At 41.4% G+C, this 18,393-nt stretch overlaps 1 long non-coding RNA gene across 1 annotated transcript; it reads left to right on the top strand.

Annotated features, from left to right (window-relative positions):
- Positions 1–6,829: 6,829 nt before the first annotated feature.
- On the top strand, positions 6,830–9,514 carry LOC147574773 (uncharacterized). Its single transcript, XR_015243301.1, has 2 exons — positions 6,830–7,994; positions 8,881–9,514. It is a non-coding gene; the product is annotated as an uncharacterized LOC147574773 (long non-coding RNA).
- Positions 9,515–18,393: the final 8,879 nt, after the last annotated feature.

The following is an 18,393-nucleotide window of genomic DNA, read 5'->3' as shown; positions in this document are numbered from 1 at the left end:
AGTTTTGTGACCTATTCTGGAGTTTAAAAAAATTTCCTAATATGACAGAAACTTAAAAAAAATAGAAACGGGTGTCTCTTGACCACTAAGAGAAAGTGCGGTATAAGAGACTATCTCCGATGTTAAGAACTGGCCACCTTGGTTGGGTTTTAAGTGATAAGTGACAAAAATCCCTTTGAATCTTTGCCGCATTAGGATTTGGCATGACAAACAGTTTCTCAGATGCCACTTGGAAAAATAAATAAAATCTGGGCTTAACATGTTTCTACTCCCTAGGAAAAATGAGGCATTTATGCTTTGTTGTTTTAACACAGTTGTGTTCATTCTTTTTCTCTAACATACTGGACTCATTTTCTAGCAACATGGTTAGCCAAGCAATGAAGACTATTAATTTACCACCACTAGAAAAGAGAGAGGATGCTGTGTGTATGCCAAAGAAATGGTAGCTACAAACAACCACATTGTTGGGGACTTGGTTTCTGCATTTCTGACTTCAAAGACCTCAAGAACAGATGAAAGGATGGGATGAGAAAGCGTAGTCTGTGGTTCACAGAGAAAGAAGTTAACTCATTGCTGTGCGCCATCAAATCCTTTACCCTAGACTTCTCTCTTCTTTTTCCCTTCGTATTTTCCTATTTTTTTTATTTTTATAGAAATAAAATTCTGAGAAATATTAGAACATAAATAAGTACATATGGGTAGAAGAAGTCTTGTGTCCATCCAGTTTTTTGAAATCCTCTGGGTTTTATGATAAAAATACACAATGATCTATCATCAAAAATATTTTTGATTGTCAGCCTCCAATTGATTGGTCTTCAATCAATTTGGTGAAAACAAATAAAGAAAACCTTCTGATTTGCAAAATAAAGTTTTACTTCTGTCACTGGGGTCATACTCTTTCCCAACTTGCAATTCCCACATTGTGAATTGTTCTTTTGTTTATTGTGCCTGAGGGTTTTTTTCTCTTTTCCTTTTTTTTTTTAAAGTTTACTTATTTTTAAAAGAGAGTGAGCAGGGGAGGGGAAGAGAGAGAGGGAAAGAGAGAGAACCCCAAGCAGCTCTACACTGCCAACGTAGAGCCCGACACAAGACTCAAACTCACAAACTGTGAGATCATGACCTGAGCTAAAACCAAGAGTCAGACGCTCAACTAACTGGACCACACAGGCATCCCTCTGCTTTCCTTTTTTTTTTTTTTTTTAAATCAAGGTGGTATAGTTTACCTACAACGAAATACACAGATCTTAAGCACACTGTATCATGAGTTTGGACAAATATATACACCTGTGTAACTCACAACTGTGTCAACTTCTGGGATATCACCCCAAAGTTCCTTTGTATCCTTCCCTGTCAATCCCTGCACCTTGTACCAGGCACCCATTGCTCTGATTTTTACCACCTTTGATTAGTTTTGCCTCTTTAAGAACTTTTAATAATTGGCAGTATACAGTAAGAACTCTTCTATGTCTGGATTGTTTTGCTCAGCATAATGCTTTTGAGATTCAGCCATGTAGTAGCATCTATCAAGAGTTGATTCTTTTATTGTTGAACAAAATTCCATTATTATGACAAACTACAATTTATTTATCTATACTCCTATTACTGAGTATTTGCATTGTTTCCAGTTGAAGAAAACTACTATGAAAATTCTTATACATACCTTTGGTGGTCATTTGTATACAATTCTTTTCAATATACCCAGTGGAAATGCTGGGTCTTAAAAGTAGATGTTATATGCAACTTTATTTTTTACTTATTTTTTTTGAATGTTTATTTTTGTGAAAGAGAGAGAAAGAGAGACAGAGTGTGAGTGGGGGAGGGGCAGAGAGCAAGGGGGACACAGAATCTGAAGCAGGCTCCAGGCTCTGCACTGTGAGCACAAAGCCCAATGATGGGCTTGAACCCACAGACCTGTGAGATCATGACCTGAACCAAAGTCAGACACTTAACTGACAGAGCCACCTAGGCACCCCATGTTATATGCGACTTTCAAAAATCACTCACACATTTCTAAAGTGGGTGTGCAATGTGGCTTCCCAACAGAAATGTATGAAAGTTTCAACTACTCAACATCCTTATTTAGCAGTGGTGTTTTAAATTTTAACAATTCTGGTGGGTATGTAGTGGTATCTCATTATGGATTTCCTTTCCTCATTTACCTGAGGGCTTATGATGTTGAACATTTTTTTCTCTATCTATTAACCATTTGTGGATTTTCCTTTTGAAGTATCTGTCTTCTGCCCACTCAAAAAAAAAATTGGGCTTTCTTGTTATTGAGTTATAAGAGTTCTTTATAATATATATATATATATATATATGTCCTTTGTCATATATGAATATATATATACACACAGAGATATATACATATATATGTATATGTGTATATATATATATTTTTTTTTCTTCCAAACTATTGTTTGTCTGATAATTTCCTTGATGGTGTCTTTTGAAGAGCAAAGTATCTTAATTTTGATGAATCCAATTTATCAGTTTTTCCTATAATTAAGACGTGTATGTATCCTGAAATTTCTTTCCCTACCCCAAGCTTGAAAAAATATTCTCCACTTATTTCTTTTCTAGTTTTAGCTTTCACCCTGCCTCACAAATCCCAGCTACCCTAAAGCAGCCATGAAATTTTGTTTTCTGTGCATCATGACACTTTTTATTTGGTCTTTATTTCTCTGTGCTATGATTCATTCAAAAAGTGACACCAAGGGGCGCCTGGGTGGCTCAGTCTGTTACGCATCCGACTTCGGCTCAGGTCATGATCTCGCAATTCCTGAGTTCAAGCCCTGCTTTGGGCTCTGTGCTGACAGCTTGGGAATCTGGAGCCTGCTTCAGATTCTGTGTCTCCCTCTCTCTCTGCCCCTCCCCCGCTCACACTCTGTCTCTCTCAAGAATCAATAAACATTAAAAAAAAAAATCTAAAAAGTGGCACCAAATTGAAAGCTAGGGAGAATGTGAAATTGACCTCGTGCATTCACCTCTTCCAAGCTGTCTGGTGTCTTGAGTCCAAAATGATTCGCTCCACATTGTTTCCTCGTGAGGATAAGTCTAATACCTATATTTCTGTTATGGCTGGAAGCAGAAGCCAGTCTTTTATTTTAAAAACACTTTTCAACTTGGGTACTTGTCTTTCTATACTTTGCGTTTAATTTTGATATCCTTAACTGTGCTGCATTTTTGTATCTTCATGGTTTCCCTTCTGCCCGTGGCAGGGGGACAGAGATGGCAGCACACAGCACTAGAGTGGCTCACTAACACACACGTACCGAAAGCGCTCAGTGCTCCCTCCGTATTGTTAATGTTTTCCCTTCGCAGTGCAAGAGGAATTGCTAGAACTTGGATTTCTATTAGAACCCCAAGTGAGAGGTGAAAGTGCCGGCCAAGAATATCAACTTGGCACACATTAGCATATCCCTTGGGGCACTGGAGTCACTTGTCCTTATTACTGCCGGCTGACAATATTATTGTGGAGATCGTAGAGTCAGCTTTGCTCTTCAGGCAGCTCCCACATCGACATCCTTACCCCATTCACTGAGGGTTGAAATACTCTGCACTGGTTACCAAAGCCTGCACAGTTAAAGGCAGGATTTAGAACCCTGGGAAAGGTAATGCGTTGAATGGGAGTCTCCCTGAGGTGCAGAACCCCCTGATCATTTTATGGGAGCATGTCGCTGTGAAAAGGATGGCCATGGGCTGCGTGTATGTTAGGGAAGCGGTGAGAGGAAAAAGGCAGAAAGTAAAGGAAGAGGTGTTGTGTTCAGCCAGGATACCCTTTGAGGATGTCACAGACTGGCTCCCTAGGGTTTGTTTTCTCAGTGGCAAAGGAAAGCGGAGAAATAATTTGACAAACAATCTTTCCTATTACCCACTTATTTCGGGGGGGATACACTCAGAGACAACTGAACAAGGTTGGAGAGAGTATCTTCTCTACTTCCAGTGCTCTCATTTGGATAACATAGATTAGAAAAAGAGAGCATTACCAAAGGAACTGATGCTCTGACTTCCTGCACCAGATACCGACAGTCCTGGGTCTCCTAAGATCCACAACTCTGTTAAGTCTTCTGTCTGGAGTCTCTTTAAAAACTGTAAATGACCTCCAGCAAGTCAGCAGCCATGACTTTCAGAGTTAAACAGTGTGTAGCCTGATTCAACCTATAGAGGTAAAACATTTATTAATATTGTTAATGGTAGAAAAATAGCCTTATCTTATTTTATTTATTTACCTATAACACATCTTTATATTTATTGAGTTGCTTCCTCCTTGGTGGTATCTTTTTACCCTCCAACCCTTTCTTCTTCAAACTAGACCTCAAAGCATCTTACCATGGGTACAGTTTGTTACAAGCAGAAGGAGAAAACAAAATAGTTAATTTCTTGGTTTTTGAGGTTCAAAAACTTGATCTGATTCTTAAGACCTGGGTGTTGGAGCCATGAAATCTAAGCCCTAAATGACCCTTAGAAAAATTTTTTCTTTCCAGTGAAATTCACTTACTCTATCCCCAAACTTCTAATAGAAGATAAAGATTATCAAAGATAGGGATGGAGAAATGTCAGAGAAAGGATAATGAAAGTTAGATGCCCCATGTTCTGCCCCCACCCTGGCTGGTTCCTGATGAGTTGGGGACGGTAGGGATCTGAGAACGGAGAGGACCTATGCGATCTTCTTTGTAGATAGTTTACAATTTCTTTTTTTAAAAAACTATTTTAATGTTTATTTATTTTTGAGAGAGAGACAGAGACAGAGCATGAGTAGGGGAGGGGCAGAGAGAGAGGGAGACACAGAATCCGAAGCAGGTTCCAGGCTCTGAGCTGCCAATACAGAGCCCAACGTGGGGCTAGAACGTACGAACCATAAGATCATGACCTGAGCCAAAGTCAGACACTTAACTGAGGGAGCCACCTAGGGGACCCTAGGTTACAATTTCTTAAAATGGCAAATATCAACATATAATTTTCTCCAAGTTAAAAACATAACTCTAGTAGAAATATATAGTGAGCATGTGACAAAAATGAATTTAATTCATTAATAAAGGAACCAGTTGGATGGTAAAGTTCATTTCAAGGAGAGTATAAGAAACTGACCTGTCAGTGAATAATGCATTCTTATAGGGCAACACTATCCTAAGTTTTGGGATTATCTGTTCTATTGAATGGAAATAATTTAAATAATTTAAACTTTATTGGACAAAGATAATGTGCAACTTACCAATTTCCTGTAAGACTCGGGACCTTCATTAATAGTAAGTAGTAAGCCAAAGTTGCTTCTCTTTTGATGATGAATTCTCAACTGAGAGGTGGTATTGCACCTTGGAATGAAAATTCATTCTTGGTGGTCAAAAAAAAATCTTCGGTATTACAAGTGTACGTGGCCCTCCAAAGTTCAATCTTCTTCTTGATTATTTATTTTCTCTTATTAAGGGTAAATTATACCAATTAGTCAACCAGTTCATTATTAATTAAATTAATTATCCTATATTAATTAATTAAAATTAAACTGGAATGTAAGTACTTTTTTTCTTGGGGAAAGGGATAATGAAAAAGAGTTGAGAAACACTATCCTAGATAGAGGATCAGATGACCTTATAAGAGGGCTTGTTCGATGATACTCCACAATTAATTTTAAAGAGCACTAAACCATGTTTTCATCTTATTTTCAAGTTGTGGATAATTTTTCTTAAACTACTCTTAGTGGTTTAAGAGCCGTAGAGTAGAAATAGCTATGTGGGACATCTGACAGAATGGGTCAGGAGCAGCTAGCTTCAGAATCCCTGGAAAGATGTGAGAACAGAACTATATCTTCTGGGAGATCCAAGTCCCCAGGATTCAGCTGGAAGTCAGCCCTGGGGGAGATCAGAAGCCGGAAGTGAGGGGTATAGTGACAGCAGCTACCCACAGCCCAACAGGTGCCGGAGGAGACAGGCCATGTTGACTACCAGCCACACACAGTGCCCCAGCATTCTCAACATCCTGTTGAACTGTACCTGCACCCATAGGGGTAGGGACAGAACTGGCTCTGAGTTGAATCAGATTGTGTTTCCACTAGTCAACACAACGGGGACTCAAAATAGAAATAAAGCTCAGGTGAAGGAAAATACAATACACCACATGTCTTATACTCCCACTTTTATGGCATGAGATTTTGCTAAATATATGTGCTCGTGAGGAAAACCCACCCAATAATGTGGTGGGGACAGAGTGCCAGATTCCTCGACACTTCTTGAGAACTCAAAATAGCCATTGAGTGGAGCCATAGAAAAGCATGCCCTGGGGCTAGGTGAGATTTTCCTGTAGTAATTCTCACACGTGCTATGCTATGGGTACATAGGGCTTGCTAATTTCTTCAATCAAAAGCCAAAGATTCCAGTATTGAATTAGTAGAAATGGTGGCCTTTCTCCAGAAAGTTCTGCTGGTTGCTCTTTCCTTTTGCTCATCTTGGTGTTTTTCTTCCAGGTAGTAAAAATCCAGTTGGAATTTAAGCGCTCAACGTTTTCCTTCCTGAGCTGGCTGAATCTCAGAATAAGAGCCTTGAGCACTGTGAAGTGAAGCTCCCATGAATAATTCTGGCAAAATTTTACTGCCAAATAAGACAGTCAACCAACTCTGCGTAGACAAGAATGATGGCCCACAGCCTGTGTCAGCCACTGCTGCCCTCGGTCTCTTGCCCCCAGGAAGTTCCATTGGAACCTTTGTAGTGTCAAAGTATAATTTCCAGGAAGGTGAAAACCTAACTCTCATAGAAATGTAGAATGAACTTGTGTCAAAGATTTCTTCAACTCGTTAATGAGGAAGCCAGTAAGATAGTAAAGCTGGCTCACAGAGGATTTGAGGAACTGAGTATTTATTTACAAACATTTAAAAAAATGTTAGAATAAATTGCTAGGTTGGATATGCATTAATGCCCTACAGGGCAAATAAAACCAAAAATTCTGGGTTATTTTATGTGCTAGGCAGAAATCATTAGTGTTTCTCCTGGACAGAAATCTCTATCAGAGGATAGAATTAATGGACGGCAAAGTCAAACACAGGCATGTTCTCCTAGATAATTGAATATTCTTTTCGCAGGCTTATTAAGGCATGCCCTAGTATGACATTGAAAAGACATGACTTCTCTTTGCCTTATCTTTCACGTTTTGGCTAATGTATCTGAATAGTAGCTATTTGAAATACTGGTGATGGTGTCTGGAACTTATCTCTGAGCTGCAAACACTGTTAAATAAGTGCTTCTGGACATGAATACACACACACACACACACCATAATTATATATATTACATATATATACCATACCATATATATACTATAATTAGAGATATAGCATACATATATACCATAATTGAACAAAACAAACAGCATGTTGCAGGAAGGCTCTGGCTTAGAAAGGAGGAGACCAAGTGGGAGGTATAGGGAATTCATGGCATTTTGTGTCATTGAACTTCATATTATTTACTTTGGGCTCAAAAAGAATTTTGGCTCAGATCAGGTTGAAAAAGGAAAACAGAACGAAGAAACACTTTGCTTGAATTCTGGTTCAGCCGTTGACTAAACATACGACTTGGGCAAAGTCACATCAGATTGCTGTAGGTGGCAGCTGTCTCCAAAGATGGCCCCCAGTGAACTCTGCCTCTACTTAACATCTTTGTGCAGTCCCCTCCCAGTGTGACCAGGAATGGTGCTATGGCGCCCTTTTAACCAATAGAATGTGGGAGAAGTGATACTACCTAAGCTGTGCTAGATGGCCAGGCAGCTTCTGCTTCTGTGGTCTTGGAAGCCAGTCTGGATGCAAGAAGTCTGAGTGTCCTGCTGGGGACAGAAGCCACGCAAAGGGAGTCGGAGGGCCAGGCGCCACATGAAGAGTGAGGCGTCACTGAGGAGCTTTTAGGTAACGGGCACGAGATGGACGATACCAGATTGGAAGCTCCAGCCCACTCGAGCTTCAGAAGACACCAGACTCGCTCATCACATGATGGCAACCGCGTGAGAGACCCCGAGTAAGTAGAGCAGAAGTGTCCCGCTGAGTCCCTCAAGCCATAGTATCGTGAGAGATATTAAATTGCTGTAATTCATTAAGGTTTCGGTTGTCTTGTTATATAGTGATAGATTACCAAGACACTATTCCCTACAAGGACTTGTAACATTCCCTTTCAACTTGACTCTTTCTTAATTCTTCTTCCAATGGACAAGGGCGCAGGGTGTCTACCCCCCTGACAACAGGCACTCAATGTTCATTTGAGTAATGGAAGTATTTAGTTAAACCTGGGGGAAGTGGTAACACTAGTCTGCGGAAAACGAAATGAGGAGTTTTAGTAAGTTTCTCTTTGCCCAGAAGGAAAATTGCAGCCCAGCTATATTTACCACGTGTGTGAAATACCATATTATGTTCTCACGTTTCCTGATTTGAACTTTTTGTTTCATTCAGGCTTTTGTTCAAATACCATCTCCTCACAGAGCTCTTCCATCATCCTATCTGAGGTAGCACCCGCCACTTTGTATGCCCTTATTGTGTTTTATTTTGCTCCCTAGCTGTTCTCTACCTGACATTACACAACCCTTTATTTTTTGTTGTTTGTCTCTCCCTAGAGTGTTAGCTTCCTTGGGGACAAAGACTTGGCCTTCCCTGCTCCTGTGATGTCTCCAGCCCCTGGGACATTGGTGGGAACATGTCTGCCAGTCAAGGAATGTTTGTTGAATTGACTAAAGTAAATGTCTACTATTTCCCAACTTGGAAAAGAAAGACTGGAACTATGAAGGAGCTTGAGGGTCCCAAGTGGAAAATATTTTCCTTCGATGTCCCAAAGGAAAAGGCTTTGTGCCGGTATTTGACTGCAGTAACTGAGGCACTGGGAGAGAAAATTCTTTCTTTTTTTTCCTGCTCAGAACAAATACAACAGAGAAGAAATGCCGGGATGCTATGGAAATGCAGAGGATTTGGGGACAAACTTCTATGGTGGTGCTAAATGCCTTACAAACAAGCAAACAAAAAGCCATTAAAGAATTTGTAAGATGTTATTGCCAAGCAAAGACAGACTGTGTGAGAGGCACACAAGAGTGAAGTTGAGGCTCATGAGAAAAGTAGGGTTTGGGGGGAAAAGTAAGTTTAATTGTAATGGTGGAAATTTGTGGTATATCCTCTTAAAAGGAGCTGTGGATGCACAATTTCTTGAGTTATTGTAAGGTTGTATGAATCGCTGGAGAATATGCCTTTGAGGAGAATTCTGAGCAATGCTTCGTGAGAAAAGGGACACCCCGGAGGACCAGATAGGTCTTTTGCATGTCTGTGTGGATGGTTTTATGGCCCCAGAACTGGGAGTGCAGAGCAAATCTGAAAAAGGAAGAGTCATTTGAGATTTACGATAGCAACAAAAATATTTGTCTTCTAAGGAAACCTGGTTGGAAATCAAGGTTTACAGGATTTTAAACAGAAACATACTTTATTTTAAAAAATTACAATAATCTCACGATTGTTTTAAAATATTTGAGCCGACCCTAAAATAAACCATACTTCTGTAAATCTTGTCTGCAGAGTAATTTTTGAAACTAACTTTTGAAAATGTGTAATTCAACATACAATGAAACTAAGCTCTCTTTCCTCTGAATTATTTAAGACAATGAATTTTAGTATTTACTGGTGTTGTAAATACTGAAGGTTTTCAAGCTTCCCAATATGATATCAAGAAAGAAACATCAGTATCAAATGCACCCTAAGATGCAGTTCTTGGTTTTTCTTGGAAAATCCTCAGACATCTAACCTCAAGCTGTTTCTTTCTTTCTGTCCATTGCTTGTTCTGTATTAGTGACTCAGTTTATGTTTTATGAGCCGTCTGCAGATCCCACAGTGCCCAGTTGCGTCTGTCTTTAGATTATTTTCTTGAAATCCAGGAGAGAGGCAAGAGAGGATTTCATCAGACCCTGAAACTCATACTGTTTCGTATCACAAGGATCTAAGAAATGGGAATGGAAGATGAAAACACAAAGATCCTCTCTGCTCGGCTTTCAATGCTTTAAATATGAAAGTGGCTTCAGAAATCTTTCAGTCTCCATTCTGATAGCCAATTGCAAAGACAGAAATAATATCAGGTTTTGGAAGAAAACTGTTCGAATGGTCTAACATTATAAATAAGAAATCTGAGTCTCACAGAGGTGAAGCAACTTGTCTAATGATCCAGAATTCACGGTAGAATTTGGACAAAGGAACAATGACTGATGTCCAGGTAATGCTTAGGAAAATATTTTGGTGCATGGAACTCTTGGGCAATCTTTATGTCATGGCCTTCCATGCTTCTGTAAGTTTGTTTTGCCTAACTGCAAAATGTTCTGTACAAAGAAACACTTAAGGATTCCAAACCAGTAGAATTTTTTGACCCTGAGTACAGATAATAGATATAAAGGAAACTCTATGTGTATGGAAACTAGTAAATGGATGTCTTTTCTATAGTCAATTTTATTATAGGATGGATGTCTGCACGTATTTTATAACAATAAAAAACTGTTCTCTGTCTTAATCACTATGTCATTTTTCTTCCTAAAGAAACCCCTTTCCATCTATTTCTTCTGGTACTTATACCCATATTTCCATACAGTATAGTATTTTATAGAAATAGCAGTTAGGCTAATTCGTAGTAATTTTGAACATTATTAACTTCCTGTTGGCAATTGAGGGTTTAGCTCAGTCCAAATGTTACTTATGCCAGAACCTGGGATTTAATTTCTCAACCCCTGGCGAGTGGGGACTTGACATCAGATTTACTGATTTTGGGAAAATCACTGAATTTCTTGCGACCAAATGTGTGGCAGTTTCATATCTGTCCCACTGCTGTATGCACAGATTGGAGTTCTTTGCAGATATAAAGTCAGTTATGACCCAATCTTTTGAGTTATGTATTATTATTCTTGTTTTCCAATGTTCTGTAAGGAGGCTTAATGAGGTAAGTCCAAGGTTATATAACATGTAACTGGCAAAGCTGGGATTTAAACTCAGATCTCTTTGATTCCCAAGACGAACCTTTTCTGAATGTTTCATACTATTCCTAAAAGAAAGCTTCTTTCAAAGAGAACTTCTTTGGTTGGGTATCACTAGGTGCTGTGGCTGTTGCTACCTTCTTGCACGGGACACTTTGGGAAAGAGAATTCTGTAAGTTTTCAGGAGAAATATAGAGTCATCTTGATAATTCATCGCAAGAAGAGGCACGAGTGAAATAGAGAAGGGCACCCGGCATCTGGTGATGGGAAGAAGAGGCCAAGTTCCCAAATTGATTTCATGAGAGAAGAGGACAAAACTGAGTCCAGGAAGCAGCAGATCTGAACTGCTCCTGGGCGGGTTGATTCTGAGAGATCCTTTGCATCCAGCTGGTTGGGGAAAACTTGGGCTACTAGGAGAGGTTTCTTCAACACAGGCTTATATTGTATCTATAAGTGGCTTGTGTCTTCAGTACCAAGTATGAGAAGCACTACAGCGTGCTATGATATTGCTGAATGTAAATGGAAGAATGAAAGTGACTTTGACTCTTCCCTTCTTTCCTAGACTGGAGAGGAAGATGGCTCTTGCCCAAGAACTTGATTGCATTTTTTTTTCTTTTGAGGTCAACAGCCATGTAAGTGAGTGTGAGCCAGAGCAGAACCCCCCAGCTAGGCCACTCCCAGTGCCCCACAGACTGTGAAGTAATAATGTTTATGGTTTTAACGTGGTAAGTTTTGGAATAATTTATTACAGAGCAATGGATAGAACACTCTATATCAACTTTCCTCTGTATGTTTTTTTTTTATTCTTTGATCACATGGGCTCTTGTTCCTAGACCCACCCTTGGGCTAGTGGCATAATTTCCATCACTGAGCTTTAACATGGGCTGAATAGACTTCTGTGAATACTCTCTGAGATGTAACTACCATTTGCAAACTTACTCATGATTGCATTCTTTTTTTTTTTTTTTAAGTTTACTTATTTTGAGAGAGAGAGTGTGCCTGCGCATTGGGGTGGGGGAAGGACAGAAAGAAAGAGGTAGAGAGAGAGAGAGAGGGAGAGAATCTCAACACACAGGACTTGAACTTACGAACTGTGAAATCATGACGTGAACTGAAATCAAGAGCCAGATGCTTAACCCACTGAACCCCCCAGAACCCGCCATGATTGCATTCTTAAAGGCAGTGATTTCAAAGTTTTGGTAGCATCTTTTGTCACCCAAGGAAATGACCCTTGTGAGGTGTCTCTTTCAGTGACAAGTTGTTTCCAGCACCAGCAGGTCTGAAAGTATGTGGGTGTGGAGTGCTGAGTGGTGAAGGAGGGACCAACCCAAAATCCTGGGAACAGCAAAGTAAAGAGGAAACCCCATTGTGGCAGAAGTGGTGTTATGTCATGGCATGGTAGAACAATGTGTGTGTTCTTTTGGGTTTTAAACTTGACTGTCTCTGAGAATTATGTTGTTTTTGGAAAAGGTGTGCGTGTGTGTGTGTGCGCGCGCATGCTTTGGTCTGTTTGACTGACTTAACACTTACTTTTTGGGCAATGAAAAGAAGAGAGAAGCAAAACTATTGCTCACACTGGTGGAGAGACCTCAAAGAGAATGGGGTTTAGGGCACCTCTACCTACCAAAGACAGGGGTAAATTTGATCTCTGTTCTGCTGGAAATGTCAGAACTTATTCTAACATAAATATTCTGTGAGCATTGAGGAGATCACTACAAAGACTGATTGCTATGGGTAGGGCAGGAGGTTTTCTAGAAAGGTGGTGGAAATTCACAGGAGAGTAGGGATTAGAAGAAAGTATATTGCAAAAAGTACAGAAGAGCACAATTAGGAGCTGGGAGAATCCACGAAGGCTCTTTGTGTGTTTTGACTTCTTGGATACCATTTTCTTTTAGAGCAACGGAAAAGCCTTACTTAGGATACAGAAAGACACATATCATCCCTCCCACCAGCCCCTGATTTGTAATTCCCTTGGTAATTCAATTCTTCAGGAAAGCCTTATGTGTGATGTGGTGGAGAAAAGAGGGCCAAAGCAGTGGAGGTGGCTATGGAATGTCTTGTTCCTCATCCAGACCTTTGATGGAGTCTGTGCACAGGCAGGGGAAATTCTGGGAACTGAGGAGCCATGTGGTTGGAGGTGGTCTGGCAAGGGACAGTAAGGACCCATCGCCAAGTGGGTCCTCTCTCAGGAGAGAGTCACACGAATCTTCTTCCTGTGCTTGCTTATGCTGTGCTAAAGGGAAGTGCATGCTGAAGGCAGGAGGCTGAAGCCAGGCTTACCTACCTTATTTGAGGATCAGCTCAATTCTACCACAGGGCTGTCTGGGCTGTGGAAAGCAGAGCTCATTTATCTTAGAAAAGTCAATAGCTGCCTCATTTGTTCATTTTACTTATTTGTGCTTTTAAGACACGGAAGGCACAACTAATTGAAGGAACAGCCAATATGAAGATGCTGTCTGTGATTCAAAAGACCAAATTAAAACCCCCAGTGATGATAGCTCTGGGATGGTGGTGGAGGCATCAGTATAGTCTTGGGGAATTTTCCAGTCATTCACAAAAAGGAGGAGCACGATGAGAGAGCCAAACCAAAAGCCCAGGAGCAACATCAACCAAGTTAGGTGACGAGGGATCCCCAGGCACCTCCAACTATAGGGGGGTGAAGACCAACCACCAACAGCCACAAGAGCTGTGTGCTGTTGGCTTCCATGTGAGAGAAAGGGGAGAAACCAAGGGAGACATTGGTGTATGTGATGGATCTGAGAACAGGAGAATCCCCACATGGCCAGTGGGTGTTCCCTGGGAAGTGAATGAAGCTGGTTGAGCTCCCTTATTCCATCACAGGCATCTGGAGCCCTGCTACCATAAGCTCTTAGGCCTGAGCAAGCATGGCTTCCTTCTAGAACTGGGCCCACACTAGGGAGACACCTCTGGGTGGGACAAGGTTAGCAGGAGAGGGATAAGGGAGATGAAAAGAAAGGACACAGACAAAAGTGGGGGAGGAATGGGGCAAGGGCATCTCAGGAAACAAGGAACGTTAAATCATAACACAACATGGGGACAACAGAAGAGGGAGTTCCGTGAAGTCAGACAGTCTGCTGGTACCAACTCTTCTAAAAGGTCAGGAAAATGCAATTCGCATGAAAATGGGCAGCAGAACGATACCTAGGGGAAGTTCCATAGACAGATTATTAAGGATAAAAGAGAATAGGGAATGGAATAACCTTCTCCCAAATGATGAAAGTCTGCTGCAAAGACATTCTGTGTTATGTCATTTAACCTCTTCATATTAAAGGTGAGGAAAAGTGGGACCCTGGAGAGGTTTGGGAAGTGACCACATGTTCAGAAAATTAAAGAGTGACAGAGCTGGGATGTCTGGCCTATAAACATTTAGATTCATAGATTAAAAAATTTTTAATGTTTATTTATTTTTGACAGAGAGAGAGAGAGAGACAGAGAGAGAGAGCGCATGAGCAGGGGAGGGGCAGAGACAGAAGGAGACACAGACCCCAAAGCAGGCTCCAGGCTCTGAGCTGTCAGCACAGAGCTTGATGTGAGGCTCAAACTCACAAACTGTGAGATCATGACCTGAGCCAAAGTTGGACATTTAACCGACTGGGCCACCCAGGCACCTCTAGATCTTATAGATTTTAAATCTGATCCTTTTAAATATCATAAATGTGTTTGAACCCTTTAAAATTTTTTCCCTTGTTATCCCTGTGGTATGTTAAGTGTAAAGTTCAGACTGGAGTAAAAATTCTCCTTTGAAGCACTACTTGGCACCAATATTTAGTTGAGAAAATTTAAATACAAGTTAGGATTTTTCAGGTTACTTTATCTGTTGAAACTAAAAAAAAGGGGGGGGGAGTACATTTTAAAGCAAGGAATCTTTTATGAAGGGAACCGATAATCGTATAGAGACAATTTAATGGCTATGCATTCCTATGCATATTGATATTTAATCTTGATCCTCTTAAGGGCAGATAGATTTGAGAAGTTAAATGGGGTGGAAGGAAAAGAGGTCAAGATAAATGGAAGATTATACATTGTCAGAAGTGTGTGTGTGTGTGTGTGTGTGTGTGTGTGTGTGTGAATGTGTGTGTGAGAGAGAGAGAGAGTGGGAGAAAAGAGAAGGGAAGGGAAGGGAGAGAAGGGAAGAGACACAGAGAATAACAGAGGAGGGGGAAGACAATAATGAAAAAAAGAAGTTAATAATGAGCTGTGACTTTCTCCGAAAAACCTAGCATTCGGCAAGTGCCCTCTTCCACAGATTTGTTAACGTTGAAAAGCATGTGTGTCCCCTCTTGGTCTTAGCTTGGTCTTCAGATTGCTTCCTTATGGCACTGACTTGGTAAGGTAGAAAGTGTCTCCCTCATGTCCCCATCTCCCCTGTGGTCTCTATTCTGGTAATTGTCTTCACAGGACAGGAGAGGGACAGACTGGGCTGGGTTTCTTAAGGCTCGGACAATCTTCATTTACAACTGGACCCTCAGTAGGGACAGATGGGTGGCCCTGTGTGGATAGCTATGAGAGGGTCAATTCAAGGCTGAGTATGCTTCCCCTTGGTGCCTTACTGTGCTCTAGAACATTATTTCCCTTAAGAAGTCAAGTGTATTTATTTCTATTTTCCCTGTTGTTGATGTTCCGCCCACTCCTCCTGTCTCCTTTATCCGTCTTTGATGTTTTTGTAATATCTGTGAGTGGAAAGCTAATTGTGGACTCTTCCTGTCTCTCATGTTATTCTCAACCATTGTTTGTATTTTCCCAGTGGATGACTCACATCTGTTTAGTTACAGGGAGGAAAGAATTCCTCAGGGTATAATTGAAAGAATTTGTTGAGTTTAGAATGGACTAGAGACACAGATTAATATTTAGAAAGCTTACTCCACTACCCGATATTACGCAGACAGGTTCTTTGGCCGTCGCTTCTTTACAAGTGGGTACCATGTACAGTTCTTGACAGTAATCTCTCTGAGAGTGACTGCATCACCTCGACAGAACTGAAAAGGGACCTAGAAAAATGAAACAAAAAATATATAACAAGGAGGCACATTGGGGAAAATTCCCCATATATGTGTAATAAGTTGGCTACGAGTGCACCAGAGGTCCAAATTTATGATGTTGACAGAACCCACATCTTGACCTCGGAGGCTAACCTGTTTGGGTTACTACAGAGTTTGCAAATCTGTCATTCTCAGTTGGTATGTTCTGGCTGTTGACCAACCTAAGGTCTGAAGTCCAGACTTCCCAGTGACTGGGAAGAGAAAACTGTTAGTGCTTTGTAAGTGTTTCAAATCTTTCAGGCCATTAGGGGACCATTTGGTATTCTAAGAAAGATAATTCACTAAAACAAAGTGTAATAGTATGAAATAGCTAATGCAACTCTCCCAGTCAGTTATTTCTTATTCCTTAGCAGGCTAAGGGCACCCCAGTTGGCCTTCATCTCTTCCCACCGATGCTTACATTGCCCTTTGAGTGTTACTCTGTTGTAACACTGGGACCAATCTGCCTTGTGTTAAAATTGTTGGGCACTAAACTAAAATAAGGCTGTGTCCTATGAAGCAGGCTGGGTTTGAGGACCAGGTGGGTCCAGGACCCATGGAAGAGCCAATGAGACAAGAAGGGCTCCCTGATCTAGGCAGAAAGAGCACTGGAGAGAAATTAGATGGTAACTGACAATAATATTTCAGCTTCTTTCTTTCTACTCACATCTGACAGAGTTTGGCATCATGTGTGCACTAGTTGGCAAATAGTTAAGACAAACAATAAATAGCTAACACCTACTTTGGGATTTCAGGAAGGAGGGCGATGAGGAAGCTGCAGCCATACCAAACAGGGGAGAGATGATGGTCTGGCTGGGGTTGGATTAAGAAAGAATGCCTAGGATTCTGTAACTGAGAACACATTTCAGTGGTTATCATGTTCCTTCTAGAAAACCATGAACAGACTTCTGTAGCATAAACATAGACATAGAAGTCCCACCAAAATGTTTCAGGACTGATTTATGGCACGTTTCCAATGCTGTTGCTATTTACCTTTTGGGGCAAAATTTCTGTGTTGTTCAGGGCTGATCTGAGTACTGTTGGATGTTTAGCAGCATCTCTGGCCTCTACTCACCAGATGCCAGTAAAACCTCCCCGTTGAACTGGGCATTTGCTGTCCCTTCCTCCCTCGGAGCCCTTGGGATGTTCAGGTGAGGTTGTGGATGCTGGGACATTAGATGTGGGAGCCACAGTGCTCCGGGCAGGAGGGGAGAGGCTGCTCCTCCGTTTTGATACCTTGGCATCTGGAGCATAAAGCATATTGTGGTACCCCTACATTTTTCACAAAGTTTCAAGGAATATTCATAGAGTCCAGTAGCTTCATCTTCCCCCCTTGATCTGGAAGAAAATTTGAACCAACTGGGGCCCTAGGACAGCTCCCAGTGACAGATGCCACCTTATTCTTCGAAACCCTTTCCCTCTGAAGAGCTTGTACTGGACCGTGCTCTTTCTGTTATTCCCCACTTCTCCATCTCAAGAAACCAGACCTTGGTGTTGTCAGGTTTCAAGTTTGCAGGGCAGGAAGAGAAGCTTCCTGAGTACAACCTTTTACCTGGTGTTTGTTCCCCAAAGGCTCAACTCACAAAGAGACGATGCCGGGTCCTCTTGAGGGAAGGGAGAAATATTTCCCAAGTCAGAAGGGAAGTAGAGACCCGTGGTAGTCAGGGGCATTCTTCTCCCTGGCAGCACTCCCAGGAAAGCCAGAGAACCTCAGAAAGGTGTACCTGGTGTCTCTATGGATTTTTAGATTCTCATACCAGGACGCCTGCCCCAGCAGTCATTTTAATGTCCATGCTTGACTCAGGAGTATAAAGTCACCTGCCTCCAGAGCTCTGACCATGTGAGTCTCAGGCACAGGTTATATATTTCAAAGATTGTCGCAATGATATCTTTCCTTTCACCTGCTCATCCACAATGCAGACTTTCCCATCTCCTATCAAATGGTGGGACCTATTTCCTCTCTCCTTCAATCCTGGCTGGCCGTACGGCTCTCTTGGGAACAACAAAATGTGGCAGAAATGATGCTGCCTGACATCCAAATAGGCTGGCTTTCTTGGGACACTCGCTCAGTGGGAAGCCACATACAGGAAGTCCAGCTACCCTGAGATTTTTGTACTGGGAAAGGCACACTGTGGATGTTCCAGTCAATAGCCCCACTGAACTCCCAGCCGTCAGCCATTCACAGCTGTCAACCATGTGCTGTAGCATCTCAGACATCCAGCCCAGAGGAGCGTTCACGTGCCCGAAGCCCAAGTCAACATCTGACTGTGGCCGCATAAGAGAATGGAATGAGAATGGCCCAGCACTACCCTTTCCAAATTCATGAGCTACAGAATCACGAGCAAAATAAAATCATTGTTTGAAACCACTACGTTTTGGGGTAATTGGTTAC

The sequence above is a fragment of the Puma concolor genome, chromosome D4 (genome assembly GCF_028749965.1).
Source record: "Puma concolor isolate L17-30 chromosome D4, mPumCon1.1.hap2, whole genome shotgun sequence".
Taxonomy (NCBI): Eukaryota; Metazoa; Chordata; class Mammalia; order Carnivora; family Felidae; genus Puma; species Puma concolor.
Note: the sequence above shows the minus strand (reverse complement) of the source record. Positions and strands in the feature narration are given on the sequence as shown.